Raw genomic sequence first — 9,117 nt, 5'->3', positions numbered from 1 at the left:
GCACTTTGAGAAGGAAAAAGTACTTACCAAGATATGCTATGTGCCATGGTCGTGGGTGGTCGTCGGTGTTGTATGTCATCGAGGACAATGACGATTTCGAGAGGGGGAGGCAAGATGGGACAAAGGGATGTCACATCGAGCGATGCCAACCTATGAATTGTCAGGAGGACCAGAGCGCTGAGTAGCGAATCCTGAAGGGATTGATTGTCTTCCGAAGGGGTATTCAGATCCTTGACCCAGCTAAAGATGCGAAGGGCAAACTACAGTTGCGCCAATGCTTTAGTTGGAAGTGGTTAGAAGGAGTTGCCAGGAAGAAATAGAATCCTAGACGGTTGAAGGCTATGAGGTAGTTGACTTGAGTGTCACTACAAAGTAGACACCAAGATGGTGCGGGTGTGAAGGCACTTTCCAAGTAAACAGCGGAGCTGAACTGCTTGGAAGAAACTTGAGAGGGGGAGTGCCAAAGGGCATAGCTCCATTATAAGGGAAGCTCGAAGAAGGGTTCCCACCCACAAGATTTGAAAAGCTGCTAGTGTCAATATGTTAACAACTTAATTTCGATTTATGGGGTCGAGCCTTGATTTGCTTATATAGTTGACATAGCGGGATCTTGCGGAAGAAAACATACAAAGGGCCATAAGAAAATGGTTGGCAAAAGAAGGCCACATCGATAGATGCCTACCTTGCTAAACAAGGAAACTTTTTTTTCCACTCTCAATGGAGGAGTATTCGCCTATGATGAGGCGTTGGGCCATGCGAAGATCAGAAGGAGGACTATCTTCCGAAGTAAACGGTAAGCAGAAACTGCTAAGGTTGCAGTGAGACCATGGAAGTTACACCAATGGGTGCTATGGCGAAATTACCAAGGTGGGAGACAAAGGTTCTGGATCTGATGAAGGCCGTGAGGAACATGGTGTGGATGACAGGCGGTCACCACAAAGTTAGTCACCAGAGGGTGCAAGTGCGGAGGCACTTTCCAAGCGGAGTGCAGAGGCACGCTTGGGAGAAACTAGGGCGGAGAAGTGCAAGGGGCACGACTCCATTCTTAAGAGGAGATGAGATGGGTTTTGAACCCAAAGGATTATGGACGGAGGTGTCAGGCCCCGAGGGGGCAAACTCCGGGCTGACGTGGACGTGTCTGTGTCATCGAGGACGATGACGAGCTTGAGTGGGGAAGTTTGTTACAGGGGTGTTTTGACGCCCATAACCCCTGCGCGCCCAGGAGGGCCAAGCAGGTGTCAGTCGTGCAGGAGACGTGCGCAGATGAGTGACGGCCGCGCAGGCAGTGTCAGTCATGCGCGCAGACAGGGTCGGCCGCGCACAGGCGCACAGATAGGGTCGGCCGCGCACAGGCAGTGTCAGCCGCGCGCGCAGACAGCGTCGGCCGCACAAGCAGTGTCAGTCGTGCGCGAGCGTCGTGCATTAAAAAGGGGCTCCGGAGGGCGAGAGTCAAAAAGCATCTGGAGATGCTCTATGGCATGTTATAATAGTGCCAAGGAAGTTTTAGCAAGGATTTGGGATGAGCCCATAGGCCGTCGGCGGACGAGGCCACGCGCGAGCCTGAGTGTCAGTGCCGTGCGTTTCCGAGCTAAAGATGGAATCTAGGCATTTCAGGTGAAAGCCTTATTCCTAGAAGGGCCTTATATATGCTCACCAAGATTGAGGTCATTTGGAGTTGATTTACTCAAGGACTTGCCTTAGCCAAGGAAGCAGTGGCATTGTCGTAATTAGCTGATGCTTCCGAGGGCTATAACTCGTTCCGTGATTAAGGGAATGAGATGAAACTTCGTGGAAGTGTAAAGAAAGTCAAGGGGAGTAATTGAGAACAAGTGGCGCTTGATTTGGAGTTGGGAAAAGGGAGAAACGCCGATTGTGATTCTCTAGCAAAATCATGTCTACTGGAGGCAGTTGGGTTTTTTTTTATTTTAAGCATATATAATGGGGGGTATACATGGTGACAGCCTACCAGCCCTCCCCGGGTGTGTCGACAGCCGACTGCCCCAAGTGTGCTGCCTTGAGGGACAACCTCAAGGGCTTGCCTTGGCACCTCAAAGGAGTGTCAAAGGTATCCATAGGAGTTTGGGGAACTCTATGGACGGCGTGTGGCCGCGGGCCAGCGTTGGGTGCCATAATGGTGCTGGAGGCTCAGTATATGGAACGATTAGGCCCCGCGGGCTAATCTCATGATGGGATGAGACCTCTGTGCCGAATGAGCTATCGAGGGACTATGTCAATAGCCTCGTGAGATGACTTGTGAGCTTGGCAAGGGTTCAGCCATGCGAGCAAAGGTCCGTTGGATTAGACGTGCAGTCGTGGGGCGACGCTGCATGATGCGAAGGTAATGTGTGCGATGTGGGCTATGCTTGGCAATGCCATAAGACAACCGAAAGGATGGCATAAGAGACGCATATGGGCGAGGCAGATGCGCGGCACATGCAGAAAGGCCATGTGTTAGGCACATGCGTCGGGGTGCGTGGCATGCGCGAATGTTATGCAAGGTTGAGGCGAAAATAGGCCAAGGCATATGCGAGACGCACATGAGCAAGGCCAAGGATCGAACGTTGCCTTACTTGGGAAAGACACGAGCGAGGTGCGTAGGCACGAAGCGAGTGTCAAGCTAAAGGATTGGACTGGGCACGCGGTGTCGATGTTCAGGTCCAGGCGAGGGACTAGTGTGTCCGTAGCCAAAGTTAGAGGTGCATGTGGACGAGGTCCAGCAGAAGGGAAATGCGCCACAAGAGAATGCTAGTATGTCAGTCGACATCGGTCGGGCGGCACAACTGAAGCGAGCCTCCATGGCGAGCTTCGCCTTAGGCATTGGATCATGCCTAGGAACCTGGGAAAGGAGATGGTACACTCCCCAACTCAAAAAATTAGTCTATTATGTTGGAGAAGCCAACTCGAGTCTTAACAAATTAATATTTTCTTTAATCAATGAGGAATAGTTGACATTAAATTATCACCCCTATTTGAAGACCAACGACCTCATTAGTCTCGATTGGCACCAATTCGTTGATCCAAGCCATCACTCCTGTTGTCTCCTGGCACCCACTTACTTAATCCAGTGGATCACGACTGATATCTCATTTTTCTTTTTTGCACCCTACTGGTCACACGTCCCCTTTCTAGGTCCAGGCCACCATTTCTGGCCCTCTACGACCACTACCAGACAATCACTCCAAGTCTGAGTCGTGACCTCAAGCTTTGATCCACCTGTCTTTGATAGCAATTATTATAGACTGAATAGGATAGCATAATCCAAAAGACTAATGTATTAGGTGAGAGAACCCATTCAAGTCTATGAACTCATTAACATTTATCTTTTTAACCGATAAGGGACAATTGACACACAATATGATATTGTGTTGTTTCTTGGATTCGAATGGAATGGTTGCTTAGAATGGAAACCCCAGTGCCTTACGTCCAGTTTGACATTTGTTGTCTGTCCAATATCCTCATGGGTTTGGGCCGCCTGTTAGGTTCCATTTTTTTTGCACGGATTGTCCTTCTTTTGGGGTGGTCTTTAAATTTTAGCCCTCATATTTGTTGTCTTTAAATTTTGTCCCTCATATTTGTGGTCTTTAAGTTTTGCCCTTCGCTTGAAAAGGTGGACGAATACCTGAGGTTCTGGGTTCGAATCCCCGCTCAAGCATAAAATAAAAAAATAATTTCACAAGGCAAGGCTGGGGGACGTGTATGCCGGATCCGGCATACACGCCTTAAGGAAAAACTAAAGTTATGCCGGATCCAGCATAACTAAAAGTCTGCCCCATAAAACAGAACTTTTCCTTAAGGCATAGTTTAGTTATGCTTTATGGGGCAGACTCTGAAAGTCTAACATGGCACTTGTCTAGTCTATGAAACTTCTAACATGAGTTTGAACATGGAACATGCTTGCTAGGACAAGGCCCCCAGCATACCTTTACTGCATAAAGTAAACTATTGACTAAACCCTGAAGAGAATGGGGCTCACCCAAAAGCTGATACGAGAGTTGTCCTGCTAAGCAGATGCGTCGTCCGGTAATTCAGTACTTGCATCGTGAAATGCAGGCCCCCAAGGCAATAAATGGGGACATCGGTACTTTGAATGTACTGGTATATAAACACATGAGAGAATAAGCAGACACATAATACATAGACATGAAATTTAAACTGAAACTGATTACTGAAACTGAACATGAACACGAGTACTGTAAGCATGGAGTAATCTGTAACTGAGATGAAAATATGATAATAACTGTAATACCGACATGAACCACCGTGGGGAGAAACGTGGAGTCTGATCTCGGCCCGATCAGCTAAGTCATCTTATACCTTGCCAGGGTACAAGACATGAACATGACATGAATGGATCCAAAATCCCTTAATGGGGAAAACATGAAGGAATCGTCCTAACTGGGCGGAGCGATCCTTATTCTACGTTGGCATACGTAGTTTCAGGCTGTCTGAGCCTTCTCGGTATTAATACAACTCCCAAACATGAAAGATAACTGAAGACATGATTTCTGATTATTAACATGAACATGGATTCATGAAGACATGACAATAAATACATATATACAAGTTTTTCATGGAAATAAGCATAATATCTCATATCTTGTGTTATAGAACCCATGGGATGCAAGTTATGGGTTTTTCATAGATTACGGACTGAGTCTCAATCACCAAAATAGTAAATTAAGACTAAACAAACGGAATTATAACTGACAATATAATATATCATGGTTCAAGTGTCTAGGGTTTATCATGAATATGCCTAGAACTCTAAAACCTAGTGTGTAATCATGGAATACTGAAACATGGGGAAGAACAAGGATGTTCCCACACGTGGATAGCGTTTACATACCTGGTAATGCTCCAAACTTGTAAGGAAAATATGAAATTTGAATAAGAATCCCAAAACCTAGTCTTGAATCCCTTTAATTGGGTTTTTGTCACGACCCAACCGGAGGGCCGCGACGGGCATCCGGTGCTAGCCCACCCGAGCACCTCTTAACATACCCTTACATTTACATCTAGGTGAGCCACATATAAAATCATACATTTCTATTCATCAATCATACTAATCCCATTGGACAACAATACCTTTATATCAACATTAGCAACTATGCTCATATCAATGTACATAAGCCGACGAGGCTAACAAAATGACGTCCAAAATATAGGCCGACAAGGCCAAACACATCTAACCATATACACATGTCTACGAGCCTTTAAGGAGAGTATTTCATATCATATAGGCGGGACAGGACCCGCTATGCCCATAAATATGTACACAAAAGAATAAGTACCAAAAGCTATAGCTCCGAATGAGATGGAGCTCCACTATGTAGTCCCTGAGAAATATAGCTATGGATCAAGCCTGTCTCCCTGGCCACCTGCGGGCATGACGCAGCTTCCACAAACAAAAGGACGTCAGTACGAAGAATGTACTGAGTATGTAAAGCATGATCAATATCAATATAGAAGCATAATAAGCAACATAAGAAATGGCATAAGATGGGAGATAGTAGTATCAACGTCATAAGCACTTACTTGACTTTCATAGGGACTTTCCATTTCTAGTGCGTAATTGTGTACATACGTCCGTACCGTATCCGTATTCATATCCGTACTCATTTACATTCATATCCATAATTGTATTCTTATACACATTCTTATTCGTATTTGTATCATGTCCGTATTCATACTCATATCTATGTCGTATACATATCCATATCCATATCATATACATATTATTTACCTAGCATACCCGACCACGAAGGTTCGGTGTTTCATGTACCCGACCATGGTTAGGCTCGGTGATCATACATACGTGGCCAACCAAGGCTCAGTGTTACACATACCTGGCCCTACCAAGGCTCAGTGTTATCCGTACCCAACTGCAGTGGTGCGCGCACATCGTCATATACATATATATACATCTATATATTCTACTCGGCCATATAAGCTCGGGGTTTCATAATAGCCATACATAGGCGCACATACATACAAGCTCATAGGCATCTTTAGCATTATCACTACTATTATCGTCATCATTATCGTTATCGTTATTATCGTCGTCATCATTATCATCATTACCATTATCGTCATTCATTACGTCTATCCTTATAGGATTATTCGTCATATGAGGATTTTAGTACAATCGTAATTCATATCAAGGATTATAAGCTTTGTAGCTTTTTGAAGATAGAATCATTTGGAGCGCATCATAGGCTCATAGAAGAATAGATATTTGTCCAAAGAACCATGCCTTATGAAACAAGGGTTAGCCTTACATACCTTTCCGTTCAACTATTTTATCACTTGCACGTTCTCTTTCAATGCTCACGTTTCTACCTTCATTAGAGTTATACTATCATTAGAAAATCGATAGCTAGCATACATGACTAAGGCTAGAGAAAATTGGACAACATCTCTTTTATTTATACGACATTCTTCCATATCGTAAATCAACTCCCAAACGTCAATAATACATTCACAATATCATAACAATAGTCTTTATTTATCCACATTATCTATATTTCTCAATTCACTTCCAATCACCCATATCCATGGTCATAGCACACGACTACGTTCATTCATATACATTGCATATCCCATGTTCTTAACATCATTTATAACATATCCATATCACAACACATCAAGAATCATGACTCAATTCAAGCTATTACTCAAAATGGCACTATTTTCACATTCATGACCCATTTTTCTATATCCTTCTACAATCCAAGTGTTTCAACTTTCAAATACCTTAAACAACATGGAAATACCATAAATCTTACCTTAGATGGTGTAGGGATGAACCTTGGGTGAAAACACCTCACTTGAGCAAAACCCTAGTTTTAACTTCACTTGGAGTCCTTGCCTTGGATGAACTTTAATGGGTTTCTTACACTTGATTCACTTAGATTGATGTTGTTGATCACTAATATCTCTTGAATTCTTGTGGGAGAAGTGTAGAGAGATGTTTTAGAGAGAAGGGGTGTGAAAGGAAATGAAATGAAATAAGACTTGGATCCCTCATTAAATACACCAAATCTGTCCCGACCAGTTCTACGAACCAACATACGGTCCGTATAAATTATACTGACCGTATGTATGGCCGTAGATTTGGTCCAGAGAGGGGTGACAATATGGGCTGATTATACGGTCCAACATACGGTCTGTATGTTTTATACGGCCAATATGTTTGGCCGTATAATCCCAGTTTTTCGAAGTTCGTTCTCGTCGACTTGTTTGATCTTCAATCCTTATGGAACCTTCTTAGCACTTGTTTATCACCTCATTAACAATCTAAGGGACGTTATAACTCTTCTCCAAAGCATTATTAAGTCCTCGTTAACTTGTTACTCGTAATTCCTTTTCGATACCTATCGTAAGCCTTGTCTTCTCTTGGCAAACTTTCTTCCCTTATCTCGAACGTCTTTGAAATTTTAATTAAGGTCATTAAATGTCATTCCTTACTTATCGAAATACCGTATACTTCGTGCTCTTCGTTAGTCTATTCACTGTGCATCAATGGAAAATTTTTCGAGGTGTAACAATTTTCTTGAAAACCCTATGTTAAGAATGATGAGTTATTGTTTAATGATCATGAACGTATGTTGGAATTGACTTGGAATGCATGGAATAGGCTTACCTTAAAGTATCTTGAAGGTTGGGAGAGAAGTGCTTCATCCTTAGGGCTTGAGAGACTTCTTTAGGGTTCTTTACCTCAGAAAAATTGGTTTAAAACGAAGTGGGAATGAATATAACGAAGTTTGGCTCTTAAAACGTCGTGGTCGGTGCGCGGTCGCGCAGCTGGAGGGTACTTCGCGCAGGTGATCGCGCAGCGAAGGCAGTAACACTGCCTCTGGTGCGCGATCGCGCACCTGAAGGGCACTTCGTGCAGCACTTCGTGTAGCACTTCGCGCAGACTGCACAACGTCCAGTAAAACGGGGATAACTTATAGCACAGAGCTCCGTTTGAGCTCCATAATATATGGTTGGAAAGGTATTTGAAAGGCCTACAACTTTCGTGTTTTGAATTTTCTCAAATTCATAACTTCACTACCCGAAAACTGACCATAAGTACAGACTGTCTCAGGCTTAAACGAATTTAGAAGGCCTTAAGAACTTCACTTTTTGGTTTAATTTCAAAACGACTGTTTATCACCCGAATGGATTCATATAGCTAAAATATCATCTTTACACTAGTTTCATACATTCACATCTAACTCGAATTTACGGGATGTTACCGATATGGTTTAGTATAAGATTACGAGGTGTTACAGTATGCCCCATAAGGCAGAACCTTTCCTTAAGGCATAGACTTTGCCTTCCAAGGCAAACTTTTAGTTATGTCTTAAGGAAAAGCTCTGCCTTATGAGATATACTTTTAGTTATGTCTTATGGGCCACACTTTTAGTTAAGGCATAATTAAAAGTTTGCCTTGAAAAGTTTAAAAAAACATATATATATATATATGCCTCAAGGCAAAGTCTGTCGGAGAGGACAGAGCGAAATTCAAACTCTGCCGTGCAAATTTTTTTAAAATTTTTGACTGAGCGGGGATTCGAATTCGAAACCCATGAATTTTAGGCGAAGGAAAAAATTAAAGACAACCAATTTGAGGGACAAAAAGTTAAAGACCACCCCAAAAGAAGGGTGATTCGCGGGTTCTGTGCGATTGGATCCAAATTGTTGGGCTTGGACATGTTGCTAGTTTCCATAATTTGTACTCAGTTTTTTATTTTTTTATTTTATGCTCATTATTTTTTTAAGATAAACGAAAGTGAAGAGAACTGAATCTTGCACCTATGAAAATGATTTAGGAATTCTACTCATAAGCACCAACTAAATCCTTTTAAAAGCCAAAAAAAAAAAAAAAAACTTAATTTTGATTTTTTTTTAATACTGCCCGACAAAACAAATGAAGTTGTCTATTCCATAAATGAAACAACTTTTACAAGAAGTTTTAGAATAATTTAATAAAGTTTGGTGTCAGCAATCACTACTTTCATTTATCATCAACCTTAATGCCTAAATGCGCCGGTGGAATCATCTTTAAGGGAAAAGCAAATATACTGGAAAATGAAACATCTTTAGACATAACCCATCAATCATTATCATTCG

The sequence above is a fragment of the Lycium barbarum genome, chromosome 3 (assembly GCF_019175385.1).
Source record: "Lycium barbarum isolate Lr01 chromosome 3, ASM1917538v2, whole genome shotgun sequence".
Classification (NCBI taxonomy): domain Eukaryota; kingdom Viridiplantae; phylum Streptophyta; class Magnoliopsida; order Solanales; family Solanaceae; genus Lycium; species Lycium barbarum.
Note: the sequence above shows the minus strand (reverse complement) of the source record.